We start from the raw sequence: 21,909 nt of genomic DNA, 5'->3' as shown, positions 1-21,909 counted from the left end.
GCTTGAAATTCAAGTGACTGATGGAAAAAAGGTTGCTAACTTCATGCTTTGGGACCAAGACTACATCAATTTAATTAGTCTTTCTGCTGGTGATTTGCGAAAGAAAATGATTAAGGTTGTACATGTTTACTTTTCCATTAGTAATATAATAGTGGCATAATAGTACTCATTTCATTTCATCTTTGTTTTTCAAAATATATAATGATGGTGAGGAGGATCCTAAGTGTTTTCCAGAGGATCTAGACGTTCTTTTGGGTTGTACTTTGGCTTTCAAGGTCAAGCCACAAGGAAATAACCGACCTGCTTCAGTAATGAGAGTTTCAACTGATCGTGAAATTATAGGTCACATTAGTAGTCTTCTTGGACAAACTCAGGTCGTAATTTTAATTATTGTGTATTGATTATGTCATGTATTTTGAGATGGAACTAAACAAATCAAATTTTGCAGGTAATGGAAATTGTTGAAGCTAAGGAAAATTGTTCTGATGAATTAGAGCTTCATAAAGACAAGTCCATAGTGAGTACTTATTAAATTGGTTGGTTTTATTAATACCCATTTTGATGTATTGTATGTTTTAATGTATATTGAGTAATGTAGGCAATTGAGGTTGGGAAACGTATGAGTGTCAGTGAGTCTGATGTCTATACTCATACTGGGAGTTCTTTAGTAAGTACTTTAAAGTCGGTCTGATTTGTGGTGTGATCAAAATTTATAATTTTAAATGTTAAATTTTCAGGCAATGGAACTTGCTGAATGTGGTGATAATGCAGCATGCGACTTATCTGCTGATACTGATAGTTCATTTGTAAGTATATAAGTAGATACATTTAGTGTCCTAATTTTACTGGACAGTTTAAAGATGTAATTTGACTAAACATATGATTCAAAGCAGATGTGCCTTTCTAGGACTGCTGATCTTGATCCGGATGTTGTTTTATGTGTCACGTCCAGAAAAGATCTTTGTACTACCAGAAACAATGAAGACATATAGTATATTCCAGAAAATTTCATGGATTTTGATCTTTTGGAGGACCTGCCATTAGCCTAATTGTCAGCTACAAAGAAAATGAAGACTATCAAGAAGGAGAAATGATATTTAATTTATAAAAGCTATGGAAATTATTGTAGTAAATGTTGCTTAAGACTTTATGTTAGTTTTGTTAGAAATGTTTTGGCTCCTTCAAAGGCTACATTCGTTGATCCTGTTTTGATAAATTGTACTGGGGAAACTTCTTTAGTATTTTAAATAGTTTTGGTTGTGATTACCTAGAAGAAAGTTTGTACACTTTTTTTATGTTGTGTCCTTTAAATGTTTAATTCAATGATATATTTAGGGATCATATTTAGCAATTCATAAATCATAACATGTATATTAATACTAAGCACTAAGCTCTATTATAAAAAAAAATTGTAACCGTCGATACATTTATGTATTTATAATCAGAATTCAACATGTTATCCATTGTTTTAAGTATACTACCATAATCAAAATTAAAGAAGACTAACATCAGACCGTGTTATGAATATTCTTTTAAGTATACTACCATGATACGCGTTGATATATGATCCTTAACATGTATATTAATTCGAACTTTTGTTACATTCCAACCTATGCATTCAGTTTAACATTTTCATATCTTTTTTATAACATGTTCTCTAGATTGATTAGACATGCATTTAATAAAGATACGTAAAAGTTTATAGAGCAGTAGGATATCATAATTCATTAAAGCAATCATCAGACCGGCATTTAATAAAGCCAAAAACGTGCAATAGTTAAAGTTGATGGTACAATATTGTATTCCATTAAACCAATGAATTTGATAATTGTTTCCTGCGCTACAAGCAATGTGTAAGAGCAATGTGCATGTACAATATTATATATAATATAATGAAATGTAATTGTATAAAGCTGGCAGATTAGACACATTAAGATGAAAAGACTTGCATTTAAGAACCCCAAATCATGCTTCCCATTGACATGACTTTATAGTGGTGTTAATTTTGGCGGTAAAAATTTCACGATTCATCTATCGAGTATCATGCAACTGCCAAAATCTTTAGATTAGCTTATGTTAAGACAACCTTTAATGGTTAAGCAGATGAGAATTTGGTAAATCAAATCTGTTGTAAATAGTTGAAGCACATCATACTATTGTTATTCATTAATTGGAATTGTTTCATTTATCTGTTCACAAAGCAGTATTATGAACTATATCTGTAATGTTCTGAAAATTTCGTGTAGAAGTTTTTCTATCATCTTCAAATATAACCTTTATATATTATGCAAATGTTGTTATTTCTGAAATAATTATCATTGTGTGCGCTGTTTAATGTAGAATGATGGCCGATGAAAATAGAATCTGCAGTTCAAGTGCAAGAATAAAAAGAAAACTGATAATGCAGTAGAAGAGGATGAAAGCTACATACAAACATCAGAAGCGCATTGAAAACAAAATGCCAGATCGTACACCATTAGCTGATGTAACAACTGATTTTGTTAATCAAGATACATTGCATATGGAATCACAACTTCAATCTTCTGATATTAGATTCAGGAATGTTCAAAGAAATGTTACAGCCTCACGAAAGAAGCCTCAAAGTTTGCTTGACAAGTTTGAAAGCACTGTGAATAATGTGACTAACATACCAAGTCAATCATTTGTCAAGGGAATATACCAAGTCAATCATTTGTATTGGAAGATGTTGATGAACTAGAATCAGATTCAGATAAGTCTGAATCGCTTGGTCAAACAATAGAAGGTAATTTTATTTTGGAAATCAAATTAACAGTTCATCATTATTACTGATATGTTCATTATTATTAATTAAGCAGTCATTGATGAAGTACATGATAGGAACCATCAAAGCACGGAGGCTAATGCAAGATAAGTAATCTAAAAAGTTTTTCATGAACTTAATTGTTATGATATATGGGAAGTTGAACTAATAATTATATTAATTTTCAAATTGTATGGAGATATAGGAGATCTGATCTATTTTTGTCAGCATTGCAAAGCATATATGTGGTATCAAGAACGCATTGGCAAATCTCATCATATGATTAATCCGAACTTTCAGCTATGTTGCTCAAATGGAAAAGTTGAATTGCCAATGTTGAAAAAACCCCGGATGAGCTAAGTCAACTTTTAATTCAATCAGATTCAAAACAGAGCAGAACTTATCAGAAGAATATTAGAACATACAACATGATGTTTGCATTTACATCACCTGGAGCAAAAATTGACAATAAATACAACAATGGAGGTGGTCCACCAAATTTGAGAATCCAAGAACAATCATGCCACAAAATTGGTAGTCTTCTTCCAGCAATTGGACAACAGCCAAAGTTTGCTCAATTATATATTTATGATACTGAAAACGAGATACACAAAAGAATTCAATCTCTGAGGTACAATTCATTCGTCTTAACAATTGTTATTATATTATGTTGCATGTTTGTATTGATCTGAAATTCAATGTATGAACAACAATGATATTGATGCTGAAATTGTTATAACACTAACAAACATGCTAGATAAGTACAATGTGCACGCTAAATCTTTTCGTATGACAAGGGACAAATATGCGAAGCAGCCATGTCATGATCTTAAATTGAAACTTATTGCTGATAGGCAAAACGATGGACGTATATACAACATCCCCACCGTTTCAGAGGTTGTTGCATTAATAGTAGGAGATGTTGACACTGCATCTCCTAGGGATATTATTATGGAAAGCAAAACAGGAAAATTACAAAGAATAAACGAGTTGCACACAAGCTACTTGGGATATCAGTATCCGCTGCTGTTTCCCTATGGTGAAGATGAATATAGGCATGATATTAGTCATCGTGATTCTTTGGCACTCAAACGTAACCGCTTAACAATTAGGGAATGATTTTGTTTCAGAATTCAAACCCGACAATGTGAGCCAATGACCATCCTTAAATCAAGAAGATTATTCCAACAATTTGTTGTAGATGGATATACAATGATTGAGTCTGAAAGGCTATCATTCATCAGAAACAATCAGTCCAAGCTCAGGGTTGACAAATACAGTAAACTCTGCCAACCAAGCAATGATAGCTACACAGAAGCTTCACAGAAAGGAAAACGTTTTGTGCTTCCATCTAGCTTTGTTGGTGGTAGGAGATTTATGGATCAATTATATTTTGATGGGATGGCAATATGTGGTCATGTAGGATTCCCAGATCTTTTTGTAACTTTTACTTGCAATCCAAAATGGCCAGAGATTTCCAGAATATTGAACCCTTTAAAATTAACTCCTTCAGATAGGCCAGATATCATTGCAAGAGTTTTCAGAATCAAATTTGACCAACTATTATCATATTTAACAAAAAAGAACATATTGGGAAGGGTCATAACATGTCTGTATACTTCATATACTTAACTATTTACTTATTTCATTTAATTGATTATTCTAATCATGTAACTAATTTGTGATTGCAGACATGTATAGTATTGAATTCCAGAAACGTGGTTTGCCACATGCTCATTTGTTGTTATTTTTGCATCCATCAAGCAAGTACCCGACAGCCATGGATATTGACAAAGTAATCTTAGTTGAAATACCATGTGCCAAAGAAGATGTAGAATTGTATAACTGTGTAAAAGAACATATGATTCACGGCCCATGTGGAATCTCTAAGACATCATCTCCATGCATGAAAAATGGATCATGTTCTCGATTTTATCCAAAGAAATTTGAAGATACTACAACAATTTCAGAAGATGGTTTTCCTCATTATCGTTGAAGAAACAATGGTCTTAGCATTCTGAAGAATGATATTGCACTAGACAACCAATTTGTGGTTGCTTACAATCCTACCATATTAGTCAAATATCAGGCTCATGTCAATGTATAATGGTGCAACTGTTCTAATTCAATCAAGTACTTATTTAAGTACATCAATAAGGGCTATGATAGAATTACTGCTGCCATTGTTTCTAATGAGAAGCAAGATTTTTCAACTGATATTCCAAGGGATGGAATCAAATAATATATTGATTACAGATATATATCTCCATGCGAAGCATGTTGGAGAATATTTTCATTTCCAATTCATGGAAGAAATCCAGTTGTTGAACGATTGTTTTTTCATCTACCAGGCGAGCAATCAGTGTACTTCAAGGATGATGATGTCATTGATGAAATCATGGCAAAACCGACAGTTAGGGAGTCCATGTTTACGAGTTGGATGGAGTCCAATAAGAAATATTCATATGCAAGGGAACTAACATATCAACAATTTGTTACTAAGTATGTATATAATAAGAATCAAAGGTGTTGGAAACCAAGGACAAAAGGAAATACCATTGGAAGACTTATTTGGGTTCCCCCAGCAACTGGTGAACTTTTCTACCTAAGGAGGATGCTAAACATTGTTAAAGGTCCAATATCCTACATTGATCTGCGAACTGTTGAAAACATAACTTATCCTACATTTAGAGAAGCATGTGAAGCTTCTGGATTCTTGGCAGATGATAGAGAATATGTGATGAGTGTGTATTTTTGCCCTCATTTAATGTTTAATTCTGGGTATTTAATTGAATTTGTGTGCTTAAAGAGTGATTTAATTGATAATTTTGATAATTAGGCTGTTTGAGCTTGTGTGATAAAAATGTCTTAAAAGGTGATTTTTAGTTGCATAAATTATTTTTGGATATTTTAACGTTTGTTGATGCAGCTGAAGTTAAGATTAAGCTCATTCAAGATGGGAAAATAAATTGATTAAAGTTGCAAACCACCTTTAAATAAGACTGAAATTAGCAAGTTTTGGAAAAATCACTTCTGTACCCCTTAAATTACATATGCACTCCTAATATTTCTACACCCCTAATATTTCTATTTACACACTTCCTACCACTTAAATCCAACTCACTCAGATCAGGCCATGTGGCAATCCCTAACTTCTAAATCTGTCCAATTAAAACATTCCACGTGGGTTTAATCTCCACTAAAGAATCTGAGCCAATAACATGTTGCCACGTCATCATTTTCATCTCCACACAACCAGAAACCCTAGCCTCACATTCCATCACGGCAGCCACCATGGATCTCGCCGGCAACCGCCAATCTCGACAGCAGCAGGTTCACGCTCCACCAGCCATTGCAGAACCAGCAGCCACCGCAGCTCCAGCACGCACTAGATTCGCAAATCAGAGCGCATCTGCACTGCGAATCCTTCACACTGCATCTGCAACGCCTTTCCACCGTCAACTCGTAGGAGTTCTCCCACCTTCACACAACCATTTCCGCAACGCGAGTTCCTACAGCTTCCGTGAAGCCCGCAATGGCAGTTCGAACCTGCACCATTACCGTCAACTATCACCGCATCTGTTCGTCAATCGTCGGCCACTACAACACCTGCAACTGCGTCGCATCCACCATTAGCGCACCAGATCTGCACCACTTGCATAGCGAGCCACCGCAGCAGCGCACCTCACTAGAACCACCGTCATCCACGCACCATGAACGTCATTGCAGCGCACCTGAAATTGCGTCATCACGAGGCCAGTTTGAACCTCTAACATAGTGCACCAACAGATCGGCAGCCACACAAAACCATCACCTGCGACAACAACAACATTGGAAGCGGAAACCCTAATTTGGAAGAGAGAAGGAGCTGCCACGTGTCATTCTCCCAATGGACACTGAAATGGTCAAAGTTGGTCAAATGTGGTCAAAGCTGGTCAAACCGTCAACTCTGGTCAAAGACTAGTCAAAGGAGAGGGGTTTAACTGCAAATATTGATATTTTTGGATGTCTCTGCAAAATTGGACTACAGAATTGAAAATGGGCTATTTAGAAAATTAATACAAATATTATTTGGTGATAATTTATAAGATATATTTAAATAATTTATTTATTTAATTATATCATAAATTATTAACCAACTATATTTGTTAAATAGTCTATATCTCTCGAAATATCTTTGAATATTTATTTTTATCTTTATTTTAAAAGATATTTGAGAGGTTTTAGCAACAGAAAAGCCCAGTCCAATTCCTATATAAAGAGACCATGGGAGAAGTAGAAGAAAGAGCTTGAGACTTCGGAGTTTAGGAACCCTTAAGGGGGCCTAATTTCGTTTCCTTTCTCTCTCTATTCTTCTTTTATTTCTATTTTGTATTTCATGGAGTGCTAAACTTCTTGGGTTGATTCCATTGTAATTTCATTATGGATTCTGAGGTTAGAATGAAATAATTTCTCTGTTCTTTTTATTATTGTTGAGGTTTTAATTCATCTATGTCTTTTATCTTTGAATCACGTAAAAAGTAATGATTTTAAATCTATATGCATGTTGATCATATGAGTTCGAGGGTTTTTAAATTTAATTGAGACTTTACTTTGATTTTATTTAGAAACTTTCATGTGATTGAATGAGTTTTTACCAATAATTGAGACTTTACTTTGATTAAAGGTATTTACTCTAACTAAAATTAATTGAGACTTTACTTTGATTAATTAAGCTTTTTATTTGGTGAGGAGATAAAAGAATAGACATGATTAGGCATAGTAAATTTGATTGAGACTGTACTTTGGTTGAATTTACTATGGATAATCTAAAAGTTCTCACTTTTAATTGAGACTGTACTTTGGTTAAAAGTGAGAACGCCAACAAATTAATTGAGACTTTACATTGATTAATTTGTAAATCTATAACAATAATTAATTGAGCAATAATCTTTAGATAACCAATGATGAATCTATTTTGAAAAAGCAATGGAATCAATATATTTTCTTTACTATTGTTTTTATTTCTTTTTATCTTTTAAATTTTATTTCTATCTTTGCTTATCTTAATCCCCTATATTTTTATTATTTTATTTGACTAACTCTTTTGTATAGAGATTATAAGAACTAATTTGTTAAAAATCAATTTCGTGTTCGTTGGGAGATGACTTTGGGTTACTTTACCCTTACTATTCTATTGACTACTTTCTTAACAATACTGAAGTTGTTATAGATAAGTAGTATTAATTTGATCGCGTCAACGACATCGTTATCAATATGTCGAAGCTATCAAGGAAGCCAATGAATGGGGATTTGGAAACTTCTTGAGGAGATTATTCGTAATTATGCTCATGTCAAATAGTATCAACAAACCTGAAGAAGTTTGGAAGAAAACATGGGAAATGCTTTCTAATGGAATTCTATATAATGAAAGAATTATTGCACGAAATCCAGGTGAAATAGTTTTTAACAATATTAATCTCAATTTTGGATATGAAAGTATGTTAACTTAAGTTGTTTGTTGCAGGCCTCAACCTGAATTTGGAATTGTTGAAAAATTTGACTTTGATTGAAATTGAGAAGCTTTTATAGAACAATAAGAGATCATTAAAGGAATTTCCCTCCATGCCTTATCCTAATGATTTTGCAGTAAATTACTGTGGCAACCGATTAATGTATGATGAACTTGATTATAACAAGGATCATGAACTACATATCTTTCAATCAAATTTTACAAGTATGACAGGTTAGTCATTTCTTCTAAATATTTTTGCAATACAACTCATTGCAATTTATCTAAATTATTATTGATATGCAGATGAACAAAGACATATTTTCCAAAAGATTATAAATGCGGTGCATGATGAAAAAGGGGGTATGTTCTTTTTATATGGATATGGAGGAACTGGAAAAACATTTATGTGGAACACATTATCTTCTGCTCTTCGTTCTGAAGGAAAAATAGTTCTAACAGTTGCATCAAGTGGTATGGCTTCTTTGTTATTGCCTGGAGGTAGAACAGCTCATTCAAAATTTAAAATTCCAGTTCCAACACTTGAACACTCTGTCTGCAACATTACAAAAGGTAGTGAACTATCAGATTTCATGAAATTGACCAACCTCATAATTTGGATGAAGCACCAATGGCACACAAGTTTTATTTTGAGGCACTGGACCGAATTTTAAAAGATATCATGAAAGAACACAACAAATCAGATTTCGTTTTTGGTGCCAAAGTAATAGTATTTGGAGGGGATTTTAGACAAATTCTTCCTGTTATCCCTCAAGGAAGCATATCTGATATTGTTCATGCAACTATCAACTCATCCTATCTTTGGGAGCATTGCCAGATCCTGAACTTGACCAAAAACATGCGACTGTTACAACAATGATTGCACAGCTCTACTATTGCTGAAATTGAAGAGTTTTCTTCCTGGATAATCAAAATTGGTGATGGTTTACTGAATGAACCTAATGACGGCTTAGTAGATATAGAAATCCCTCCAGAATTTCTAATCAAGAACTACAAAGACCCTATCCAAGCTATAATCAATAGCACTTATCCACAACTACACCAAAAATTCAATGATGAGATGTTTTCTATATCAAGAGCTATTCTAGCCAGTCGAATTGAAATAGTGGATGAAATCAATAAATTTGTTTTGGATTCTATTCCAGGTGATGCTTAACTCATACTTATCATTTTTTCATACATTTGTCATATTTTAAAAGTTTAACAACTGTTATTCTTAAACTTTAGGTGAAGTAAAAGAATACCTCAACACAGACTGCATTGATACTTCAGATACCATGGACGTTGATGTATATGACGGTATTACACCAGAATTTTTAAATTCATTGAGAACATCAGGATTACCAAACCATAGTATAACACTCAAAGTTAGGACACCAATAATGCTTTTGAGATTAGATCAATCTGAAGGTCTTTGTAATGGAAGCAGATTAATAGTCACTAGACTAGCAAAGCATGTAATTAGTGCAAAAATTATAACTGGGAAAAACAAAGGAACAGAAGTTTACATCCCGCGTATGTCTATGTCCCCATCTCAGTCACCGTGGCCATTCAAGATGATTAGAAGACAATTCCCAGTCATGCTATCCTATGTTATGACCATAAACAAATCTCAAGGTCAATCTTTAGATTGTGTTGGATTGTATCTGCCTACACCAATTTTTAGTCATGGTCAGTTATATGTTGCAGCTTCCAGAGTTAAAAGCAAGTCAGGATTAAAGATTTTAATCCATGACACCGAGAATAACCCTATGACTGCTACCACAAATGTAGTTTTCAAAGAAGTTTTCAACAATGTGTAATTAACGATTGCATACCTGTTCTTTTTTTTGCTAAGCATGCATATGTGGAAAAGTTACAGAGTAAGAATGCTTAACTGATGTGCTTAAATATGATGTTCTGGCGTAATGTATAAATTTTTTGTCACAATGCCTTGCAGTAATAAATGAAGATGTGGTACTTTGATGTTATCCCTTGCATTTATCATGTCTGAACTGACAATTACATTATGGTAAAATCGTATTGGGCATAGTGCATTAAATATGCAAACTGCCATACACCAACAAGAAAACAAGAATTAATTATATGCAAACATTCAACCAACTGATGTTTGTACTTATTACGGAAAACATCCTAATTCTTCGGTACCCTTGGGATAATATTCTCAAATAACTCCTGATGTAGGTTGATATAGCAATTCCTTATATAGAGTATTACTTTGCAGCCATATAATTAGCCCAATTGATATTGAATCTCTTTACTTGACACACCACCTTAAATATGTAGTTGACCTCCCACAATTTTCAGTTTAATAATGTTTTGAACCCCAACAAGACCTTGCAACGTCATATGAGCAGCCCAAGTAATACTGAATATTTAACTAAACACACTACCATAATTATCAAACGCACCTCCCAGATGTCTAATATTATTAATCAAATATGCTGATGCAAATGAAGATCCGTGTTCATTTATTAACAACTATCCATACTATATTAAATCCAACAAATTATGAACATTATAATTATTTATAAAATTGACTTTTTAAACATAAATATAAGTAATATTATATAGAAACAAATATAGAAGTTATTTTGTTTTTTATATTAACGTAATATTATAGTAAGTTAAATGCTAGAAACAAATGGTTAATTTGTTATACATAATAACAATAATATATGAAGTCAATTGTTCTTAGGTAATATTATTCCAAACTGGAATACTTATATTAATTTTCACTTGGAACCATTTTTATCGAGTAAAAGTTATATAGGTAAATAATGTTGTTTATGAAATCATATTAGCAATAAGAATACTAAGGTTTAAATATAGTTTTACTAATTATAAAATAATTTAATATTTGGTAATAATACTTTATATTTATTCAAAGTTTTCGCTAAATTAAATTTATATTAATTCAAATTTTTAACTTAATAAAAAAATGTACATAACGAAAGTTGAAACTTGGTATAATAATCACAAGGCACATGTACATATTTATGATTAAGTAGACATAGTCAATATAAATAAGCAGTTCTATATAAACATGTATATCAACATTCCAAAATACATTAATGTTGATATACTAAATATTTAACATCTACAGTTCATAAAAAAGAAACTTAAACTAAGTGTTCATAGGTCCTACGTAATACTTCGACAGACAAAATATTCAAAAGATTACAATAAGCTAATTCTTCAATATATGGATTACGCTATTTTCTTCATCCTCTACAACAAATCTTATCCGATCACCAGCAGCCAATCCATTTTCTTTGCAAAACTTCTTCCAACCACAGGTCAAGTAACACTCATAGGAACTTCTGCCCGTCCAACGTATTTTACAGTCCCAGAATTGAGATTGACCATTCGTCAGTGTGTAGCTCTTGCGTCCCTTGATCAAGCATTCTTTTGCAAATTTGGAATTCAGATACTACATTCGAAGAAAATATGTTAAGCCATCATAGATATGAATTCAAGTATAAAAACAGGACTATACATATCAGTCTTACCAAAGAAGATGCTTTAACATCATAATTGCTTAATACTTTCTCAAAATCAGGAGCAGCAACTGGAACTTGGTTGTTTGCAGCATTGCCCGAATCTCTGTTATAATCCATTTCTACTCCTTCGGCCGAGAATATCCTATGAAGAAATACATTGTTTCCTACATAGTTTAAATGTAAGTAACACGAACCAGTCAACCCATAATATGGAATGTACATACTAAAACCAAACAGAACCATCCTCAAAGACTCATCTGTATCCACATATATTTCAAACATCTTCGACAGAGGGTCATACAACTTGACCGCATAATTAAACGCAAGTTTATCCTGACAGAATATTTGGAAGTAATCTGGGACAATAATCAACATCTAAGACAACAATCAACATATGAACTATATTAGAATCAATGCCATACAAATGCAGTTGTAAATGTAATAAAAATGGATTAATATTGCATACCATGGTTGGGATGAACTGCACCCTAAACGCTTGAAAAAACCTTATTGAAGACAAAGGGTTACATCTAAGGGAATTCTTTGCTTTACCAGGATACTCAAACTCGGTCCAGTCCAAATCAAAAAGCCTTATACGAAAATAACGGTCTCCACAATAAACAGTACAGACATAGTAAACATCGTTGAGGTTATAAAAGGACTGAATCTTCTCAACACCATGAATCTGTCTCTGACCCAAAAGACCTTCCTCAAACTCTATATTTATTGTATTTCCTTTCAGATCACTAAAAAAGTTGGTCCCCAACAGTAGAATTTACCCCATTGTTCATAAAAACCAACTTCGAACTCGAGACACTCCTGACATATACAAAACCAGAAGCATTCATAAAAATCAAAACTTTGAACAAAAAATTTTACAAACACTTCAACCACAACACCATTGTACAAAAAAATATGAACTTTACGCCAGAACCTAGGTATTCCTATCCAAAAAACCAAACTTTAAATAAACGAAACAAAATAATGCACCAACCTCTGCGGGCTCCATCACCATGACTAAGTTCTGGTAAAAGTTTGTGAAGCTGATAGCCCTTGATGAAGACATTTTCAGGTTTGGACGCTGTTGTAACTGCGAGAGGGATGATGGTTTCTTTCTTCGTTTCTGACCAAACACACGCACACTGATCCAACTTACCTTTTAAAGAAACAAAACGTAACGTCTGCACGAAATGAAACCCCTTGACGAAACCAATCAACGTGCAAAATAAATATCACCCCGATAAGACATGTAATAAGTTCATATTGCCGCTATCTTTTCGTATTCTGATAGAAATATTATATTTATTTTAATGATATTAAATTGGTAGTAAAAACGTTTACCATAGCACTTTAATGATGTACTATTAGGTCAAACAAGAAACCATAATACCAAAACATAAAACAATTAACCGAAATTGACCTTAAATTCAAATTAATTGTCAAATTAATAAAGCAATAAGAGAATAATATTACAAATATAACAACACTAATATATAACCGTAATTAATTCTAAGAAATTATATCAAAATTATATTTATTTAAGGAATATAATTATTACATATTCTTTATAATCATGTAAATATAAATAGTAATTCGTTTATAAAAAATAACTTTGAAATCTGACAAGAAAATCCAAAACAAAAAAATTAACACCTGTTTTTTACTCTTTAATCTTGACTAAAACTCTAAACTTATTATCACAAACAATGTTTTGTAATTAAACTTCTAAAAAACATGATACTGACATTTCTTAATCTAAACAAAATAACAATCTATGTCATCACAAATAGATTATTCCAAATTACTTAAAAACACATAACATATAACACATAATACATATCAATAATTAATTATACGTAAATATATAATTATATCATTGTTAGATGAATTTATCGTTTGAATATATTTAAATTGACAATTAAAACATCTATAACTTTTAAATTAAATTATTGATTTATTGATAATAATATTAAAATCTGTTTTCTAAACAAAAGTTTTAAAAAACAAAAACACGACTCGTGCGTACGCATGGGTCTCATGCTAGTTTGAATTTGAAAATTCTGTAACATCGTCTCAGATACGTTACAGTGTTGCATTTATTACTTTGTAAGGAGAAAGACCGAAAAACCAAAAAATTGAATTCTTCAAAGAGTAAAATGAAGGGTAAGATAGTAAATTAACTAAAGAAAGCTTAAATGACGAAAAACTCGAACCTACAGCTTTTGCAATGAGGACATTAATGGAAAACAAAATTGTGAAATGACGAAAAAACCAGAAAAAAGGACAACTGTCAAAAATTTAAATAGGGGTATTTAGGTATTATCCCTACCAGTTTGTTTTCTTATAGTTATAGTAGATAAATGCAACAAGCCTTTTAACCCATTAAAAACATTTTTATCAAATTGAAAAGGGCACACATAAGACAAAACGACATCTACACTATGTCATACACTCTACAAATACAATCAAACTCCAAGCTTTGTGATCTTCAAGTCATGTCCAGATTTAACAGACCCCTAGATTGATCATAACGAATCTCATCAATTCTTCATCAACCACACATGATATCATGCACTTGCTTCATCAAATCCATGCACCAAGGTCACTTGTGCTAACAATAGGTAAGCACGCCAAATGACTCAAATTGCATGTCACTTGTCCAACTCACGTGTGGCATTTTAACTCTAGCATGGAACAAATGCACATTGATTTCCAACTTAGTAGTTGGTTACCTTAAAGTACTTCAACAAGCTTTGGATAGACAAATTAACTTGACAAACGTCTTTATCGTTCACTAGTTAATCACTTCACATCAGCTACACCTTTACATAATTCAATATCAATATCAATACAAAACCAAAACCATTAAACTACACACTAGAATTTATTTAACAATCTACCTAAGTGCAAATATGTTCTATGAAAGATATTAAAGTTTCCAAAAATAAAATGTAAAACTTCTGAGATGCAATTAGTTTAATCATAAAGGTTAATATGCAAACCAAAATTGAAATAAGAACTAAGTAGACTAGATAAAAACCTATACTAAACTACAATATATCTAACTAAAGGATCTAAAAAGAGCTAATTAGCAAAATGACACTCTAAAAACCTACACTGAAAACTATGAATTAGACACTAAAACAATCCTAAAAAAGTGCAAATGGTCTAGAAAAATTTCATCAAATTGAGACTTATCAAAGACCTAGTGGAAATTGCATATATACCTCTTCATGAAAATTTCCAAGAAAAAAATATATTATTGATGTTGTTTATTTAAATCAATTGTTTTAACTAGAAACTATCTAAATGGTATTAGTTGAGTTGTACCCAAAATTGTAATACCCCTTTCAAGATGTCACGTGCGACATCCCGACTGGATATTACGGATTTAAATAATGAAATAAAGAAAACAATAAATATGCTCCATTTATTATAACTTTATTAAATAAATAAATAAATAGTCCAAAATCCATAAATTATAAAACTAGAAGTATGATAAAAACATCCATAGATGTTTACAATTTATTCCAAAATCATAAAACATAAAACTCCCAAGCTATCCCCGCTTTGTCGCTAAGTCTCACCAGACACACACTGATATATATATATATATATATATATATATATATATATATATATATATATATATATATATATATATATATATATATATATATATATCACAATCACACCCGAGGATTTCCATTCTTTGATTCCATACCACATGGCCACCACTATGTTAATCGTGTTCTACGTCTTCTAGTGAGTATCTCAAGATGTCTTGTTGTCATACCTATCAGCCACAGCCGATAGAGCATGTGCAGGAAACCACGCTACGGATCATACATCGTAACGCCAAGTGGAGTTCTCAAATACGAAAATAGTTCGTAACGTCCCAAGACTACCAAACTCGTCAACTAATTACTGAGGAGGGCAATCTATCTGGACCCATCCGTACTGGCCACAACCAGCACACTCACACCAGCAACACTTGCCAACCCGAGCTCAGCTCAAGGGTTCCTTGTGTTCATCCGCCATCCCGAGCTTAACTCGAGGGATGTCATTCCGAGCCACAACTCTAGAAACGCCACATGTTTAACCCCTATCCCGAGCTCAACTCAAGGGATACGTTCTGAGCCACAACTTAAGGAACACCAGCAGGTCGACCTTTAAGATATCCCAGAAGCCTTGTAGATCACGTACACCAAAACAAACAACCACCATTGCTTCACGATACCGCCTAGCGCAGCACCTCAAGCGCCAGGCGCATCATGCCTCCAAACCGCTTGGCGGAGAACACGTACCGCCAAGCTCCAAGCACCTCATCCCTCACTGCCCTGCATCTATCGCCTGGCGGGACACTCTCTACCGCTAGGCACCACGCATACATGTTGCTCTCTGAATCCAAGCTATCACCTGGCGATTCGCACACCACCGACAGACGCCATATCAGTAGTTGCAGAAAATATGATTTCTGGTTTAGGTTTTGACTTACTTTCTCACACACTCTCTCACAATTTCACTTAACTAGTTCCATCGTCATGTATTGCGCACATCATGAGTGCCTACAGTACTCTATCACCAACAGGATTACCAATCCAAAAGTTCCTCAATTCCAATTGTGTTAATGGTAATCATTAGTATCACTTATTCCCAACTCGCTCATATGCCTTCTATCAATGATTTGAACCCCACTTGCCTTAGAATTGAACCACTACTGATATCAACCCAGTTCTCCATGGGTCAGATTTATCTCAAGGTATTAATCTCCTCTAAGGTCTGACAAGTTTACTTGGATTCATCCTATTTATTATATATATACTTGTATGAGCTCTTACTTCCCATATCATTAGCACCTTTGCAATGAATTCCCTATATTATCTAACTAGTCACTCAAAATCACCATTTACACTTCACCAAATACTGAATTTAATTCCCCCTTTGCAATTGTACAAGATATCTCCAAGGCCTATATCTAAATATTGTCTCCAACTTTGCGCTTATTAAGCCCCTAACCTTCCAGAATCACAGAGCCATCACAACCCCGCAGCCACGCCAAGATAGCTACCTCTGCGATGGCACCTGGCGATGCATAAGATTTCTGGGTAACTCAGAATTTGCTCCATTTTGAGAGACTCCCAAAAATTCACCAGTTTGTCTTCTCTCTGTCCAATTCCTTCAGTTCTCACACGATTTTCCCTATATTTAGATTGACGTACAACCCACACTCAAACCTTACCAATTTCTGCTAGAATTTCACCTCCAATTGATCTCACAATTCAATTGAAACCAACTCTCCCTTCGATCAGAATCATCCCAGAGTGCACAAAACGTCAAAATTGAACCAAAAGGCTTGCGTCGCCTAGTGGGTCGATTCCCCACCGCCAGGCCCTTCATCAAACCCTAGAAAACGGGGTGAACAGCTATGCGTCGCCTGACGGTCGGGATTTTACCGCCAAGAAGTTCCTCTTCAAGAACCCAGTAATAGGATAAAATGCATGTGCTGCCTGGCGGCTATGAATAGCCCGCTAGGCGGTTTCTGCAAATTTTCCAAAAACGCAAAAATGCATAGACAACAGAGGTTCATGGATAAAAATCATATACATATTGCATACAATTCATGATTAACATAAAACTAACGTGAGTAACTCCCCTAACCTGGATTTTCCTTGCAAAAATTGAATATTCTTCAATTCTTCCTTGTTCCCCAAATGGTTTGCCTTGGTCCTCTCCAAATTAGCCTTTAAACTTCACTTTAAACACCAATTTCCACTCTGAATTCTCTCTCTAAAAAATTGTAGTTCAATGGCAGCTCACAAAACCCTTCTCTCACTCCTTTTTCCCTCTTTAATTGCACCTTAATTGGGATTAATTAGCCCAAAACGAAAATGGCTTAGTGTATATGATAATTGCCATTCAATGATTCATTGTGGACTCATTTCCAGCCCCTCTTGGGGGCTAGTTCTCTCTCTAAAAAATTGTAGATCAATGGCAGCTCACAAAACCCTTCTCTCACTCATTTTTTCCCTCTTTAATTGCACCTTAATTGGGATTGATTGGTCCAAAACGAAAATGGCTTAATGTATATGATAATTGCCATTCAATGATTCATTATGGACTAATTTCCAGCCCCTCTTGGGGGCTATTTCAGCTAGGGTTTCCACTACCCTTTCATATTCAAGCCAAAACTAAGTTTAGCAAAAACAAAGTTTAATTTGGGGTCTCCAAGGTTTGAACCCAAAACCATGCTAATGTCAAATCAATACACAACCATTCAACCAATTCATTTTTCGTGATGACTAATAAATTAAATGATTATATTATCTCTCAACATGATCAACATATATTTAAAGATAATAACAAATAAATAACACACAATTTGCTTACATAGAACTTAAACCCAAGTCCTCTCACACAATTAAGTACTCACAATCACTTGAACTAGTACTTTTCCACGTCATACAAGTATTAATTAAATGCCTTAAAGGCTCCCATTATCCGCATTAATTAATTAATTAATTAATTAATTAATTAATTTTCACGGATCTTACATCACGTGTAATTTTATAATCACCAAACTTCCAAAATATAAAACTTTGATACCACCTATTAAATAGGAAAGTTCACAACATTGTTTTTTCCAAAAAAACACTTGCCAAAAAGGGCATTTGAACAAAACTTTATTATTCAAAATAAAACATTAATAAAATAAACCAAACCAATTTAATTCATAAAAAGAAAACATAAAGACAATTTCTTCCAAGTTCAAAACTAAAAACCAATCAACTATTACATTTATCTTATTCAAAAGTAAACATTTTCCAAATGCTTTTCACAAAAACTCCCAAAAGCTTTCCCACAAGCTACTCACAACTATACATATCCACTAACATCTGCATCAACATATGCTCCTGTATAACACACACACACATACTATACGATCATAGCATAAACATAAACAACACACAAAATTAACAGTGAGCTAACCAAATAAACATCACATATAATATTAATTATATCATTGTCGTAACCGAAATCGCGATGAGATGACGAATCAAAAAAGAAACAAGTTTGAAAAGAGATTTTGGAGTCGTCACCATAGTTATTTCTGGAAAACTATGGAAAACCATGAAAATAAAACAAGTCTGTGAAAAACCAGATTTTTAAGTTCGGGAGTCGATTACACATGGGGAAGGTGTTAGCACCCTACAACACGCCCAAGGACAAGACCTTTAATTAAACATGCAAATTTGATGTGATTTTCAAAATGTTAATTTTCCCTAAAAGTAAGACAATAATACTAAAAGAAAAAATATTTTTTTTGGTTTTTGGGCCCAATAAGGATTTACTTTGGTCCTACATATTCTCATTGAAAATGAGAAATTACGGTTATGTAGTTCTTTACGATATTTGGAAAAGTATTTTGAAAATGATTTTGGATTTTTGGGAGGTGAACCTGACAAAGATTGGTCTTGCTTCTATGTAGCTCACAATGGAGAATCAAGAATAATGTAGTTCTTAAGAAAGAATTTTTGGTTGAAAATGTTGATATTTTTGTATTTTAAAAATTTTATATTTTTTGGTATTTTTGAATTATTTGAAAATCAATGTCACACGACACAAGCAGCCCAAAAGAGACAGAAAAGAAAAGTATTATTTATTTTTATTTTATAATTTTGTGATTTTTATATTATGAAAACAAAAGTTTAGTGTAAGAAAAGTGAGTTATTAAAAAGAAAGTGAGGTGAAAGTATGAAAAGAATTTTAAAAAAAATAAAATAAAATAAAAGCCCAAAACAAAAAGCAAGACAAAAGAAATAAAAAAAACGGTGTGCAAAATAGTAAAAAGGTGGTGCAGGAGATAGCCATTGGAGATATGTGTAGTGAAAGATGCACTACAATGAGTAAATGAACGTCTAGCCCATAAATAAAAGGTGTGGTGTACATGAGAATGGGAGGTGTGCAGTGAGTCAAATAAAAAAACAAGTCCAAATTAAATAAACAAAACTTACTAATGTGGGGTGTGTGCAGGAGTGTAAGATTAGTAAACATCACGTTATACACGCAACATAAAAGTAAAAAGAAGGTCCAAAACTAAGAAGAGACATAGGGGTGCACAGAGATTAAAAAAGGGTGTGCAAGTAAATAACATGGTCAGACCCAAATTCATTTTAGAGCCCAATCAAATAGGGTTTCAGTTCTTCTTTGGTGATGAAGCACAACAGTTGTTCCTCCTCACAAGGCCAACCAACGCACCCACGAACCACAATCGTCGAACCTGCCACCGTTGATGGTGTCGTCGGTCACCAGCGTCGCTGCCTCCCACTTTCTCTTCTTTTTCTTGTTTTTTCTTCCTATGTGCGAGGCCCTTTCTTCTTCCTCTATTGCACAAAAAAACATTGAAACTAACCCTGTGGCCGCCATTGACTACGTTGATCAGCCTCGAGCCACTGCTCAGACAGCCGTGACCGAGACCGCCACCACAGCACCATTGTCGTGAAGACGTTTCTCCGCTCAAGCTTCGACCTGTCGTTGACGATATTTTCTCTTCCTCCTGTGGTTTCTCTGTTTTGTTATTTTTGTTTTGCACGTGGGTTGATGAATGGAGGACCACGAGTGATTCTCTATATGATTGTGTTGAGACCGAATTAAGAGGGTTGTTCTATGTTGTATTCACGGCTCGTTCAATGGTGAAAGTGTTGATGGGTTATGAATGAGGAAGGAGAATGGAGTCAGTGGTTTGGAATGTGAAAAATGAGGCTTGGGCAGTTAATGTGATGAAAGGAAATGGAGATGGAGGTAGTCATGAACAAGCAGGAATGAGGAAGAAAAAGAAGATGGTTATGGTGATTATGAGTTGATGAAGGATTATCTTGTTCCTTTTTAAGATTATTGAATATGGTGTGAGTTGATTAAGAAAGCTAAGTGAAATCCCCAATGGACATTAAGATAGCATGCTATCTAGATGTGAAGGTTCCTTTCACAAAGCTCAAGAGAAGAAGATGAAGGATTTATTCAAAAATGAAAAGGAAATGGAAAGCACATAAACCGTAGAAAACCAAGAACAATTAAAGGAAGAAGAAAACATAAAATGGAAAGGAAAGAAATGGTAAAAAATGTGAGAAGCACGCCACTACAAGGCTAGGCTAGAAGCCATGGCAACCTTGAAGATGAGTGGATGTGTGCCGCCACTTGTTATGCAAGATAAGGCTTAAAAGTATTCACTCCCAAGGGAGGAAACTCTCACAAATGGTTGAGACACAAGAGTGTTTTTACTTCAAAATGTTCAACCCTTTTACATGTCTAGGAGCACCTTTTATATAAAAGAGTTTAGGGGCCTCTAAGCAAATAAAAGATACCTAAGGATGTATCTACAAAAAACCTAACCCTAGCTTCTAGAAACTAGGTCAAATAAGGTTACAAAAATGAGAGACAAAAGAGCCAACTATGGTGTGTGCAAGGCTAATTTCGTTCTAGCACAAAAGGAGATAAAGAATGTGTCTCATATGTATCCAAAAAGTGGCCAAAGTGTGCTAAAAACAAAGGAGACCAAAGGTACATAGGTACACTTGCTTCATGCCTTTTACTTTATGCTTTATGCCTTTGCTTTACTCTCTCCTCCACATCATTTATGCTTCCCAATCACCATGCACCACCTAGCATTGCTTTCTTACTCCTAATTAACCTACAAAGCAAATAAACATAGATTAGCATGTTGACTTAAGTCAAGTCAACTATAGTTAACAAGTCAAACCTAGTCAAAGGTCAACAAGTCAACTAAAGTTGATTCAACTAAGTCAACTTTGGGAATCAAAAATAACAAACACAAATGAAAGGGATGAAGGATTAGTGAACTTCCTTTCTAAACATGCTTAGTCTTCTTAAGCATGTGCCTCCATCCTTGGTTGGGGTGAATCCTTCATCATGAGTGGATGGAATGCGAAGGCGGAACCAAAGAGTGTTATAGAATTAAGAAACTGCATTGAGTAAGTCCTTTGGATATGTTGTAATAGGGGCGTGAATGCTTATGGACATGTGTTTCTGAAGATGAAGAATATGGAGGTAGTAGTGAAGTGATGATGGTTGTTGTGCTTCTATTCTATTTTTTC

General features: G+C 33.9%; 1 pseudogene; it reads left to right on the top strand.

Moving 5' to 3' along the window:
- Positions 1 to 2,458: 2,458 nt before the first annotated feature.
- Positions 2,459 to 10,096, top strand: LOC114184583 (uncharacterized; annotated as a pseudogene).
- Positions 10,097 to 21,909: the final 11,813 nt, after the last annotated feature.

Source organism: Vigna unguiculata, chromosome 5, assembly GCF_037176805.1.
Source record: "Vigna unguiculata cultivar grain cowpea cultivar isolate G323 ecotype 2 chromosome 5, ASM3717680v1, whole genome shotgun sequence".
In the NCBI taxonomy this organism is placed as follows: Eukaryota; Viridiplantae; Streptophyta; class Magnoliopsida; order Fabales; family Fabaceae; genus Vigna; species Vigna unguiculata.
The sequence above is the reverse complement of the archived record's forward strand: the minus strand, read 5'-3'. Positions and strand labels throughout refer to the sequence as shown.